Here is a 14,881-nt window from a genome sequence, read left to right as displayed (position 1 = left end):
CACAACATGGGAAAGAGATATGGGTCTCCATATGAAAACATTTGGGCACCAATTTGGTCTGCTGACACATTAGCTTATTCATCCCAGAGCATTAATGAGTTACCCTTAAAGTTGTTATCCCATAACCTCCATTTCAGCAAAGGCTGCTGATGTAATGAACAATATGGCTCATTTTATACAATGTGGTGATGATGCTCCAAGATAATTAAATCTGGGGACAGTGTTCATCAATACATTGAGTCAGCCCATCATGTTATAGCAGAAAGTCATAAACTAGAGGTAATATTACTGTTAAAATATATGGAGAAAAGCCCTGGCTTCAAAAAAATAAGAAAGTTTCAGGAACATTATAATATTAGAATGTTTCAGAAATAGGACCTTAGCCATCACCTGGTCCCAAACCTCCATTATACAGGTCAGAAAACTGAGGCTCACAGAGAGACAGGGGTTTTCCCAAGACCACACAGCAATTTGACAGCAGAGCTTGGACAAGAACCCAGTTCTCTTCAGTCTCAGGGCTCTTGCCATTGACGCACCAATATTTGCTTTCACTAGCTGCAAGATTCTGCATTGCTAAATAAAGAAATCAAAAGAATACACATAATCAAAGCCTGATTCCATAAGCCAGGGTAGGTCATATCAGACGGCAGGCAGCCACCACATATTACAGCATCTTTGTAAAATAAGTACAGTCATCATTCCGTGGAATACTGTTTTTAAATTTTATTGACTAAAGAAACAACTCAGGCTCAGGATGGTGAAAGGCAATTTTTATGCTATAAACATCCCAAAGGATAGTGTAAAGAAGGCAATGTGACATCAAGTACACCGAGATATAGATATTCTCACTATTATCTGCAATATGTATCAGGGTGCATAATAGTGTTGGCATCAGAAGCTGTGTCATGCATATCATTTTTTCCCCTTTTGGTTGCTGCTTCTATTAAACTGTGGTGGAAGAAGTTAAAAATAAGATGTTCTATCAATAGGAGGTAAAAGTTTTTAATGCCTAATTTGTCTTCTGCTTTTCATTTTCTTAAAAGCTTTCCATATGCCCATTATCTCCAGACCCCAGCACACAATAGGTGTTCAATAAGTGTTTGTCGAGTGAATCATAGGATTATAAGCTCTTGAGAGTCTTGCAATTAAAAGAGCTATTCGTGATTCATGAATAAATGAATCATGCCACTTTATTCTTACAATAACCCCTGGGAAAGAGGTAGGTTGGATATTTCCTCCCCATTTTACAATAGCAACAAACTAAGGCTTTGGAGAGGCTGTGACTTACCTAAAATTGCACAAAAATGCCATAGAGGAATATGATCTGGGAACCAGCTGTCCCTTCCTATCCCCAGCTCAAGCCTTGCCCTTTCCACCAAACCATAGCAGTTCTTGGTATTCATCACTAACATCTGCTGCCTGGAACTGGGAAAGTCTAAACCAAGACTACCTTCTTTCCTAAAGATGTGGTTGGATTTTTGAGGTATTATTTTTATACATTGCTCTGTGCCATTCCATGGGAAACGAAGATAGAAAGAAAGATAGATACATGGAGACACACACACACATATATATATACACACATATATATGGGTGTGTGTGTGTTTATATATATGTGTGTGTGTATATATACATATTTACAGGAAGAGTATATTTTTTTCTGGAAAAAAAAGACTATTATGAAAGGTAGAGGAGAGGAGTTGACAGAGGAGAAAGACACCAAAAGCCCAGTGTAGGCATCTCACCATATTTCTTACCCCAGCCCACCCCCAACCTGACAGCATGGTATCCTGGCAAGGTCCTGAGATATAGACTGAAACTTAGCTTCAAATCCCAGCCTCACTCCATGTAAGTTTACACACTCACTAACTATGTGACAGAGAGCAAATTATCTTGCTTTTCTGAGCCTCAGATCCATGACCTTACAAAATAAGAATCATGGTACCTATTAAGTGTGGCTGTGAAGATAAAATAAAAGATAGGGTAGAATGAAAGCGTTCTCCAAAGGGTACATTACTATGCCAAGCAAGCAAGCAAGCAAGGTGAGGAACTGCCCTCCAAAATACCTGGAAGCCAAACTTGAGAGGAAGACTTAGCAGAAGTGCTACTATCTGGAATGAGGCAGATAGTGTTCCCTGTTGAAGAATGCCTCTGTATCATCCTTTGAAGATGAAAATGGGTACTCACCCACTGTCAGCAGGAAGCACACTTCTAGACGGGATAAGATGAACTGTATCTTCACTGGGTCTTTCATGATCAGAGATGCAAGACAGCCAACTGTGTGATATGTGGGGATTAGTCTAGTCTATGAAATGTAGATAAAAGCTAACTGGCCTACAAAAGGGATTTAGTCCTGAACTTTGGCTTCCTTGGCACAGTATGGAAGCCACCCATGCTAGAGATGGTGGCGGGAAGGGGAGAGCTATCTGGAGTAGAAAGCCCCCGTTCCTGCCCTGGGATCTCGCAGCCTAGTCAAAGGTCACATAAATGTCAAGTGTCTGAAGAATATCAAGAAAGGCCCATGGGTTTAACATCATCTTTCTTGCACTAATTTAAATATGTTTCCTTTCCTTTGTTCTTTTAAGGAATGTTAAGAATTGACCATTTCCCCAGGCCCATCAGCACTGGACAGATCCTTAGTCAGCTATAAGTTTTTAGTTTGCACTCTGTAAATTCTGATTCATTGTTCTCATCTCCCTTGCCTCTCAAAGCTTCCCTCTTTGAGACCTGCTCCCTTTCAGACACACACACACACACACACACACACACACATATTCCCACTCACAGACATCCACGTACACACACACCCTTACACTCTCTTACATAAGCGTTTTCCCTCTCTCTCTCTCTCTCACACACATACACACACACTCTCACATACACAAAATTCCCTTCTCCGATGTACTCACTACAAGAGAGGGAAAAAGGGAAATGAGACTTAATTAAAAGAAGGGTCATCAATATTTGCCTCTCCAGACCACATCTGTGGCTTCTACAGAGTGGGCATAAGAAATAAAGGACTGATGGGGACACTCCTGGAAACCATCTGAACAGAGACCATATCAAAGAAATCTTCAGAATAAGGAAGTTCTCAGAATTCGTGCTGAGAGCTTCTTCTCCTCCATCTTTCTTCCCCCACTCCCACCCCCTCTATTCTCCTTTGATCGTATCTTCCCCAACAAGCATCCAATTTTCTGTCAGTTTTCTTTTTCAAAATCCTGTCTGAGTGGCTGTCATAGGGAACTGGGGCTGTGGGAGATGTTTTTCCCTGTAGTTTTCATGGCAGGAATAGTATTTTAAAACTACATTCAAATAAGCATATTTTTAAAAATATCAATATCTGTCTGTCTATCCATCCATCCATCCATCTATCCATCCCCATTCAAAATTGGACCACTCTCATGTCTATGACACAATCAGAAAAATCCCTAGACCAGGAGTCAGGAGGCCTCCTCAGTTACTAAGCATCTGGGTGGCCTTGGGCAAGTCAGAGAGGGTCTCCAAGCCGGAAACGTAACTGGCATAATTTATTATCATTCTGTTTATCTAAGGGAACTGTAGAGACACAACTCTCACATCTGCAAAGTCCTTGATTCTTCCACTGGACTTAGCTAACTCCGGGACACAGGGCCACAGGGCTGCTATTCGCAGTTGAAGAGAGAGCCCACCCCGCCCCCCAGCCCCTCCAAGGGGCCAGAGTGCAGGGGACTGAGCCTGTCTCCACCCCCCGACCCTCCGCCCGAGCACCCATCCCGCTGAGTGCCCTCGGCTCTGAGCTAAGGACAGAAGTGAGGGTAGGAGGCTGCGGACTGTGCGCCCTCTGCCTCTCGGGGTTGCCCTGGGTCTCTGGCCGCCACTGCGCTGCAGAGCATGGCCTTTAGGCTGGATTGGGGTGCGCTGCGCGGGTCCTGCCCCTGGGTAGCTCCAGGCAGCGCAGAACCTGTAAAGTTAAACAAAGCCCCGCGGCGCGCGGAAACCACTCTCTTCTTCCTGCTCCTCTGAGAATTAGAAAAAAATAAATCTTTTTTGCGCTCTTACGTTTGAGACATTGAACGCAAAAGCCTGGGCAACTTGTTCCACACTCTCAGGTCTCCTCTCCCACCCTCACGTCGGGCCTTCCACGTTGAAGTGCCCTCACCTCCCTCTCTCACCCCGCAGTGGGCTGCGCTCAGGCCACTGGTGCCCTACCCCTGCACTACCTCTTGGCGAGCCTCTTGGTCCGGCCAGGGAAAGGCTGCGTGACCTGCTCGACGGTCCGGCGGGCGGCAGCGGGTAGTGCTGAGAGGAGCTGCAGACACTGTCAGCGCTTGGCTCTGCCGCTCAGATTCCCCCACTCTCTGGAAAGCTTGCCGCGGTGGGGAGGGGGCTGATTCATAGCAATTTTCTACCCAGCAGCCAGCTCAGTGCCTTACGCATACCTGTTTGCTGAATTCTCTGGGCCACTCCCACTGGTTCTCACTGTACCCCACAATCTTCTCTCCCCTATTCAAAACAGAGCTCTCCTTCAAGATTCACCCCAAGGGTCTCTTCCCTCTGAGTGCTCTGAATCTCCCCTCCCCTGGCCATGCCACACAACCTCACAGTACAAGTGAAGGAAGAGCAGAAATGGAGGTTCAGATGGTTAAAAAACTTACTTACCCAAGGACACAGCTAATTAGTGGCAGAGCCAAGATGAAGGTCCAGAACTCCTGGATCCCAGCTCAGCACACAATTTGCCACAGCACTTGGCTTCCCTTCTGCCTTGACTGGTGTGTCATTTGAGGGCAGGGGGCATTCTTTGTTGGCCCTTTACACACAAGGACTGCACAAGGAATAGTCCTTTCCCCTCCTTGCCTCACTCTTTCCGCTTCTTGTTTCCCCTTCCTGTCTAGGGCCTCTGGTCTTCTTGCCTAGGGCCTCTGGTCTTCCAAACTCAGAGATAAAAGGGTCATTTTTTTCAAAGTTCAATGATCAGCAAGAGCAAAACAGAAGCTGACTTCACAAAGTCCTCCATCGACCTGGCTGACAATGGTCTCCCACCCCCACCCCCCACTACTGTAGTCTTAATTTTTCATGTACTGTCTTCTTTGCATATCTAGGCACTTGGAGAAGTCAGAAGGCCATCCACACCAGCCCAAACCATCTTACCTTTTAATACTTCTTCCAAAAATACTCTCTTCTAAACTGCAGCCCACCAATCATATATACAAATCACCATTCAACCAAGCAAATATATATAATTTACAAGAGCTAACTATTCTTATCTGATGCAACAAGGGCAATATGGGGTTATAATCCCAAGATCTTAAGTGGGAGAATTTCAAATACACAATTACACCCCCCCCCCCCATTGAATTCTCTCCTGTCTTGGGCCAAGTAAATGCACAAGGGACAGTGTTGTCAACAAAGAGGGACAGAAATGGAGAAGAAAGAGAAGAGTCAAGAATATAAGAGACTATGGGTGGGCCCAGCAAGAGGGAAAAATGGGGAAGCAGAGCCTGGGCAAAGGAGAGAAGGAAGAAAAAGGAAGGGAAAGGATAGAGTACAGCTGCTGGCTCCAAGTATAGCTGCTGTGGAAGCCCAGACAGACATGGACTTATTCTCCAAAGGCTCAGAGATATGGCTCTTAGGTGCCTGGATTGGAAATGAGATCCAGAAGCCCAGTGTCAAGTTTCACTTATCCTCTAGTAAAGAGAGAGAGTGTCTGGCTCTAAGCAGCACTGGTGGCGCTCTTTTCAATTTAAGTGCCACCTTACCATCATTGCTACCATCATGAGGCCCTCGCCCTCCCCCCTCCCCCCGCCCAGAATTAAATAAATCTTACCCAACACAGGAGGACAATTTGAACACTCAGGACAATTTGCCCTTCCATTGAAGGAGAGGAGAGGAGAGGATCTCTCCCTCTCCTCCTGCTGTAAGTGGACTAGGTGCTGCCCCTTTATACATTCTAGAGCACCAGATAAGTAGAGGCGGAGAAAGGGAGGGAGCAGCAGTTTGAGGCTTGTCCAGTTTGTCCCTGGCATCCCCTCTTTCTCTCTCTCGCTCTCTCTCTCTCTCTCTCTCCCTCTGCAGCCCCTCCCTCTGGCCCTGGAAGCTCTGCTCCCCTTCCTCACTGCAGCATCCTGCAACCAGCACCCTGCAACCAGCACCCTCCACTGTGATAAAACACAAAACATTGGAGTACATCTTTCTGGTGACACTTGCTTTTTAATGTGAGATTTTAGACCTATATGCCAGGAAAAAAACTTGAGTTGAGGTGGGAGAGGGTGTCGAGGGAGAGGAAAAGAAACCCCACCCAGGTAGCTAGCAACATGGGCTGGTACTGGTGGCAGCTGGGAGACATGATTCGAACCTGAGTACATAGGGATCCAATTTAAACAGAGGACTGGCATACTAGAAAAGGCTTGGATTATAGCGATTGCCTGGTAACATACATACACAAAGACCGCATGATATAGAGATAAGGTAGATAATTAATATCACTCAGCCTCAGTTTTCTCAACTGCAAAATAGGGAAATTAGTGCTCCAATAATACCTTGGAGAAGAATGTGTGAAATGACATAGGTAAAGTACCTAGCACTTACCTTGCCACTGAAGCCCAGAGAGAGGAAAATAACTTGCCCAAAGTCACATAGTAAGTAGCAGAGTCAGGATTGGAACCCAAGTCTCCCAAACATTCCCCTCCCCAGGAGGGTGCCAATGCTATCCTTGGGGACTTGGTTGTGGAACTGGGGAGGCAGGTTAGGAGCTGACTTTATGCATATGAATATAGACGTTCTATCAGTCCCAGCCTCAAGGGCTCAGGCTCCTGCCTCATTCCCCTTCTCATCATTACTCAGGTAATCTCCTCATGCCATCTTGGACTGATTCATTGCCACTTTAGCGCCATCTCTGCTACCTAACTGAGGTGGTGACTCACCCTCTAGCTGGCCAGGGCCTCTGCCCTCCAGGAAAGAGGCTTTCTTCTTAATTGCCTGCAGAAGCCTCAGCCGCAGTGAAGCAATGCTCTTCCAGACAGACTTAGAGGTGGAGGGCTTTGAGGAGGAATGGAATAACTATTTGTCCAATGGAATAACTCTTGATCCAAAGCCACTGCCCTCCATCCCTGCAGTGCCTAGGGTCCTCTCTTTAGGTTCCTTATGATAACTCCTCATGTACCCTCGAGTCTCAATGTTTCCTAGGGATTTCACCCAGGACATCTCTTGCCGCCTGTATAGCACTTGCACTGTGTGTCTGGCACAGTGCTAGATGCTGGTGGGACATAAGTTAACAGGAGATATTCCTGGCACCCAAGGAGTGCTCACAAGAAGATTAAAAATATTAATGCGGCATCTTGGTAAGAAGGAAAAGAATACAAGCGGAGGTGAGTTAGGAAGTCCTTGTAAGGAGGGGAGGTGATGGGCAGAAGAGCCTCATCACAACCCCAAGGATTGGAGTTGTGACCTGGATTCTCTTGTGGCCAGCGAATGGCATCACCAAATCATTGGTGCAGGCATTTCCCTTAAACACAGCATATTGCAAGTTAACTGAACTCCTGCCCCTCCTCTGTGTTTCTGGCCTGGCTTGGGGGCATCAGCTGGTGGCCATGTCCCCCCTCCCAGACTCTAATCCCCTTTCTTTTAAACTCCCATGTCTTTATATTTTTGAAGAGGGTGGGGCAAAGAGGGAGGGAATGGACATCCTCTGTATGTTAACTGGAAGAAGTACTTCACATATGTTACTTCCTCTAAGCCTCACAACTACCCTGTCACCTAAGCCAGCGACTTGCCACATTAGTCAGCTAAGAAGTGGCAGAGCTGGGATTCGAACCTATAAAGAACTCTGAAGCCCGGGTATTTTTGCATGACACTTTACACAATGCGCCACGGGGTAGTCGGAGGGGGAGGCCCATCTCCCTTTCCCTTGCTGTCCATCTCCACAGAAAAGAAGCAAGTGGCGGACAGGAGCCAGAAAGTCATCTGGCCGCGGATCATTCCGGAGTGACCCCTGCCGCCACCACTCGCGTAGTCCGCTTATGGAGGGAGGGCACCTCAGAGATTCTCACAGGGGCTGTGCCGCCAGAACCAGAAGTGCAAAGCACCTTTAGCGACTCTATCGCCCCCTGCCGCCTGTGGCGCCCAGTCCGAAGCTGCTATTTTCAGGAGGGCTAGTGGGCTAAGAAAAGAGCTCACCGACTGACTGACTGCCCAACAGCTGCTGCGAGCCATTGCTAGGCTGCAGACAGCCTTGCCAAATGTGGTGACATAAGCGGGAGGGGGGAACATTTAGAGAGACCTACTATGTGTCCAGCGCGGGGTCGGGGATTTCTAATAGCCATTGCCCTTTACGTAGACAATGTGATGCTTTGAGAAAGAGTGAGCTCTCCATTAAGAAAAGTCTTCAAGCTACATTAGAACAGGCTTCGCAAAAAGCTTGTCTGCCAGTCTTAACTCCTTACTTCTTGAAACCAATAAAGCCCTCAACCCTTAACAGTGGCCAGTTCTCTCCAGTGGGGCTCGGGGGGTGGGGGCGGGTGTGGGCGGGGGAGAGAAGCACATGTCCTGGCTGAGGGTGGGGGTAAGCAGGGGGACAGAGGTCAAGGCAGTGAAAGGGCCAGGGGGAGGGTGCGGGGAGGAGGAGCCTCCGGCAGGGTCGACAGTGCGCTGAGTCAGGGTCCCCGCGGAGCCCTCGCACCCGCTCGCTGATTCCCCAGACCTTCTTGTTTTCCTGGGTTCCGCCTGGATTTTCCTTGGACCCCACTCACTTACTCCCTTTGCTTGGGAATGGGGAACATGGGGGCAACACCCCGGGTCAAAAGGAAAAGAGCATCTGTGCCCGCCCCGCCTCGCGCTCTCATCCCCCCCTCCTTTTTTCCCCTCCTCTCCTCCTCGCCCCCTTCTCTTCCGCCCAAAGGGAAGGCGGGGGCGGGCTGTGTGTGTATGTATGTATGCATGTAAGCGTGTGTGCGCGCGCGCGGGTGCGGTCGATCTGTGTGTGCGTTCGGGTGTGGGGGGCGTGTGCGCGGAGCACGTTTTAGCTGGAGTGCTTGGTGTGGTGTGTATTTGGTTTGCGCTTTGACATGCGGCATGTGTTTGTGTGTGCACGCTTATAGGTTGTATGTTTCTGCCCGATTATAGTGGGATTACGTGGGTGCGGTTTGAAGGTGGGTGTGTGCTGTTCCTGCCGGGGTTTGTGGTCGTGCTGTGGTGAGTGTATATGTGTGTGCAGTGTGTGGATGTGTGTGTGCCCGTTGAAGCTTGTGTGCATATGTGTGGAGTGTGTTTATGCTTAGATGCAGTGTGTCAATGTGGGTTTACAGGTGGTGTCTGTTGAACTGTGTAGTGTGTGAATGTGTTAGTGTGCAAGATTTCTCTATAAGTCAATCAACTTGAGAGGTGTGTTCAAAGGTTTATGCATGTGAGGGTGCGGTGCGTGTCTTTTGGTGTGATGTTCTCATGTGTGTGGTGTGGACGCATGTGGTCAGCTTACGTGCTTGGATGAAGGGGTTGTGTGTGTCTCGAAGGGGGATTGCCGCGTAAGTGCATGGGTGCGGTGTGTGAGAGTACAGCGTTGTCTAAAAGAACCCAAGTGACCGTGTGTGTGGTTGGGGGCGGGGACGAGTGGGACGTTGGGCTGGGACTGAGAGGAGAAAGGAAGTAGGGGCCGCGACCCGGGCAGGGGTTCCCGCTGGTCTGATCTTCACCGTGGGGGTTCGCCTGCCCGCCCACCTCTGTGTCGGCAAGGCCCGCTGGGGCAGGGTGTGAATTTACCTGGCTGCTTAGAGGAAAGAAGAGGAAGGCGCCGCACGTGATTGGCCAGGTAGGGCGCCTAGGGCGCGATACAGGGGCCGGTGGGAGTAAGCTGGAAAGATTCTTGGTCTCTGACCTGACACCCCTCCCCCGCCCAGGAGATCCCAGCTGGTGCCTAGCTGAGCCCAACTATTTGCTCAGGGCCTGGCTGTTTCACACCTTTTTGGCTTTGTGTGGGCAGATCCAGTTGCCTGGAAGCCCTTTCCCCTTGGGCCTTGTGACAAACACCTACTTATTTTTTTTTAAAACCTAACTCCAGAATCACAAAACTTTCTCTGCTCTTCTATACTTTTCCCTCTCAACTGAGGGCTCGCTTCTTTGAGCCACCACAATTACACCCTTCATACTTCTCATGATATGATCATACATAACTGCAATCATTTCTTTCCCTTTTTAAACTCTGAACTGCTGTGGAGAATACCTGGTGTGTAGCAAGGATAGTTGTAATAATAATAATAATGTTGCCATTTGTTAAGTACCTACTGTGTACTGGGCATTGTGCTAAGTGCTCTGACATGCATTATCTCCTTGGGTCCTTACAATGATACTGTAAGGTAGATAGAGCTATAATTATTGCTATTTTTACACTTCACACATCAGGCTCAGAGTAGTTAAGTAATCTCTCCAAGATCACACAGACCCTAGGAGGCTGAGCTGGTATTTGAACTCAGGTCTACCATATTTCCTAAACCTGTATTACATACCAGGCGGCTTTACTAAGAGTCCCCTGATTCCTGCTAGACATTGAAGTTTCTATCAAACATTATCATTTCTCTACAAATCTTTCTTTTGAGTTTACTGACAGCACCAAGAGTACTCATCATAATTACTTTCTTTGTCTCCCAGACAGCGAATACTTTCTCCACCTAATTACCTGCTTTGTTGATACTTCAAAATCTGTAATTACTCTAGGCACAAGTGCACCTCACTAGCTCCAGTTCTGGGAGCTCTCCGTAGGCTGGTGCTGAAAGAAAGAGTTGAAAATGAACATTTTCTAGCCACAGGGTCAGGAGATTTGGGTATGGAGGGAAATGGAGGTGAAGAATCAGGGTGGAGTAACAGAATGATTTCACAGCTCCCCCAGACCCATTTTTACAACATCACTACCAGAAATTGGTATATGGCGAATTTCAAATAGTGCAAGCATCTCCATACCAAACTGCATATAGAAAAACAAGCAGAGGCTTTCCCTCAGAAAAGATTACTGAATGGACCCCATTTTATATTATGCATGAGTTGGGGGGCACTGCACTTGCCTAATGGAGCTCACGCTGCTCTAATGCCTTCCAAGCAGCCTTGTCTGAGAAACCCAAATTAAAGCAATACATCGCATTTTGGGGAACACATTTATGGGGGGGCATGATGTCATCCCAGTCACAGCTAAAGGGCCTCTGGAAGCTTTAGCTCCCAGCTTAGCCTCCAGGGAACCAGCCTGGACTGCTGCAAAGAGGTCAGGGGGTGGATAGAGAGGGACAATTCAACAGTGGTGAGTCACTTCGCCACTTTTCAGGGGGGAAAGTGAGAAGCACGATTTAAATTGCCACTGTTATTATTGTGCCCTTTCATCTGGCACAAATGAGCCTGGTGCGTGGATGAAAAGCAGTTGGAACATCCATAAAGCTTCCCCCCAGCTGGGCCTGGGTCAGCACCTCATCCTGGGTGGGCACAAAAAGCATTGCCCAAAGTATTATGTAGCCAGAAAGTACCCTTTTGGGGGGAAAAGGGAGCCTAAATATGTCAGTCTTACTCAGGCAGGGCATAGACCACCTGAAGCTCCTTGGTTTCATTAAACTTAAATCCATACAAGGTGTTCAGGCAAACTTTGGTATCTCCCAGCATCTGGTCTCAGATGCTCAGCTTTCCTGCTGCTGTGGGGCCAATCTGACACCTCCTCACTCTCCTCTGAATATACCGGCTTCACTTCCACCTCCTCACAGCTGTTCATGTGAGGCCTCTCTTCCTCAGAGGTTCTGCCCCTGCTTCTCAACACCAGCACACACACATACGCACACATGCATAAACACATGGCTAGACTACCCATCTAAATCCTGTTGTGTAAGTTCCACTTTGGTTCATAAAGACCATCTGGTTCACTCCAGCTCAGTGTTCCTGCCTGTGAAATGGAGGACAAACTTCAACTCTGAAGAAGCCAAAAGCTCCAGGCTATGGCTCCAATGATGCAGTCCTGGGCCAGGGGCTATTAGCATAATGGAAAGCTATCCTTCTCTAATGCCCCCACCCATACAAATGGGGCAATAAGAGGGGCTATCAGAATCCCTATCAACATGCCACCACCATGGGATGGACACACAGACACGCAGACACACACACACACACACACACACACTTTCCTTGGAGCTTAAAATCGCTGTCATAAGTCTCTCTCTTTCTTTGGAGTTCAGGAAATGTGTTCCCATAACATGAAGATTATATGGGGAATTGTAAAGGTGGAAAATGCTTTAATAACTCCCATTACTGTCCAATATAAACAGAGATTTGTTTGATTTCACCCTAAATATAAGAATCTGGAGGAGCAGGGCACCAAAATGTGGATTTTTGTGGGGAGAGAGATCATGGTTTCCCTATGAGAGTAAAGCCCTTGAAAATCAGAGCTTTTGTTTTTTCCATGTGGGGAGGGCAGAGAAAGACCACAGGCTTCGGAATGAGACAGCTTTGTGTTGGTATCCCAGCTCGAGCACTTACTTGCTGTGTGATCTTGGGAAGGTTACTTCACCTCTCTGAGCCTCAGCTTCCTCAACTGTAAAATGGAGATGTTAACATCTGCCTAGAATTGCTCAGATGACTAAAGGAGGTAAACCATAGAAACCACCAGCTAAGTGGTTAACAGATACAGTAAATGTTTAAGAAAAGGTTAGTTAATTCCCTTCTGCACTTTTTTTCATTCTCATGTAGCCCAGAGTGTCTCAACCATGGTGTTCAGGGAGTGGAGCCAACTGACTAAACTGCCAATTTTCCTCATTACTGGCTTGTCTGACACTCTTGAAATAGTCCCTCTTCTTTTAGGATGATGTTTGATCAGCCTAATGCAGCCCCGGAAGAACTGGACCTTAAGTCCAATTCTCACTCTGCAGTTTCTCCTCACAGTGTTAATGAGACCAAGGTTTCAGATGTAATACTCCACACAGGAAAGTTTCAAACTTTCTGCTCACTGTCCAGACTTCCCTCCATCCCAAATACTGACCCAGCCCCAACCCAGTCTCCTAAATATGTGCCATTGTGCCCCAGAAAATAAAAACATGACTATTTCCTGGCTAAGATTGCCCTATGACTCCTGTTTTGCTTTGCCCTCACTTTCACTCTAGAAATAATAGTGCCTAAGGCCATCCAGTTTCTAGCAGCCACCTACGTTGAGGGGTAGATGGGATGATAGAGAAAGATATGATAGTTCTCTGAGATATGCTATGTAGCACTTAAAATACATCTCTGATTAGCTTTTATTCATATGTTCCCAATTAAAGGAAAATAAATTCTACTCTTTGCCAAAACTAGTGAAGTGGAAGAAGACCGCAATCTGAATCCCTTCCTCCCTGGTGCTTTTGCCTCCCTCTAGAGACAAAAGCAAGTCACTGCAAGCTAAAGCTGCATTTAAGCAGGGAGTGGTCGTGGAAAATCAAGAAATTGGGGGCGGGGAAGGAGTGGTGGTGGTGGATATAATCTCAGGGAGGGATAAAGAGTAGAGAGGTATTGAGATTCATGGCAGGAAAAGCTCTGAGAGGTCCCCCCTAGATGTTCCCAGACTCTGGAAGGTGACTTCAACTCCTCCCTCTCCTTCATCCCTTCTATTTATCCTGCATGCTACTCTCACTGACCCCAGATTCCTCCTTGCAAGTGAGTCCCTCTGAGGATTTAAGAATTTCGAAAAACTTCGCCAGCTCCTACCCCTGTATGCTTCTGCAGAAATCCTGGAGCCTTAGCTTTGAAAAGGGAAATGGGAGGGGTAGCAATTAGGTGTCAACCACATCACACAGAGAATAGTTAGAGCAGGGGTTCCAGATATGCCCGTGCCACTTAGTAAGTTTCCTTAATAAGCAGGGACCTACCAGCTGCTGAGTATTGGGTACCCATCCCGAGGAAGCCGCATGGTTTCTCAAGAAGTGTATCTGAGACGTGACAGTAGCTGCCAAGGCTCATCAAACATGCCATCTACCTACTTCTGCTGATACATGTAAGAACAAATGATACTGCCAGAAGGAAACAGAAATCATTTCTTAGTGACTCAGAGCCCCATCTATGAGGACACAGGTGGTGCGTTTGTATTGCATCTTTCAGTTGAAATTCCTTTTCACAGAAAGAAATTTATAGATAATCAAATAAGTCAAAGACCAGTGTCTGGGTCCTGGGCAAAGTATCACCAACATCATGTTGACCACCTAGTAAATGTCTGCCATATGTCAGCATAGGAGTTTTGCAAATGTTTCTCTCTTTTAATTTCACTCAAGCTTGGAAGTCAGATCAAAAAGGATTGTAATCCTTGCTCAGCCACTGTGTGACAGTGGGCTTCTCTGAGATTTTGTCCTTAAAATAGAGACAATAATACTAACCTCAGAGAGTTGTTACGGTTAGAGATAGTTTATGTAGTATGACTGGTATTTACAAATAGTAAACATTTGGGAAAAAAACTTCTTTTGATAACTGAGCCATAGAAAGCATTTAATATAGTGACATCTACAACAGCAGTAATAAGAACTATTATTATTATTATTTACAACCCCAAAATATAGACATTATTATGTCATTTTAAGAGAGGTTAAGTAACTCTCTCACAGCAACTTTATAAGAGCTGGCCTGGGATTCAAACCAGTTGTTCCTCTTCCCACCCAGAGTTAGTGGAAATTTCATGATCATTAGGAAGATCATGTTTGGCTTGCCAGATCTAGTCATTATATTTAAACTAAAATTAGAAGAAAAAATTCTTTAAACTATGTATAGTGGGATTCTAGATCACTGTATAGATTATTTGCATGTCACAGGTCCTAAATTTACCTTTGTATGCCTTTTTAAATTGTAACAGTAATTGAAGAACAAACTTCATAGACTTTAGAAAACATAGAGAAAAATAACTATTATCCCACCACCTTAATAGATTCTCTAA

At 46.6% G+C, this 14,881-nt stretch overlaps 1 protein-coding gene across 1 annotated transcript in view; it reads right to left on the bottom strand.

The window, feature by feature from the left end:
* The window catches only part of ARHGAP36 (Rho GTPase activating protein 36), a 31,403-nt gene that overhangs the window by 12,631 nt on the left and 3,891 nt on the right, over positions 1 to 14,881 (bottom strand). The window lies entirely within an intron of this gene.

The sequence above is a fragment of the Symphalangus syndactylus genome, chromosome X, assembly GCF_028878055.3.
Source record: "Symphalangus syndactylus isolate Jambi chromosome X, NHGRI_mSymSyn1-v2.1_pri, whole genome shotgun sequence".
Lineage (NCBI taxonomy): Eukaryota > Metazoa > Chordata > Mammalia > Primates > Hylobatidae > Symphalangus > Symphalangus syndactylus.
This window is presented reverse-complemented; position numbering and strand designations above follow the sequence as displayed.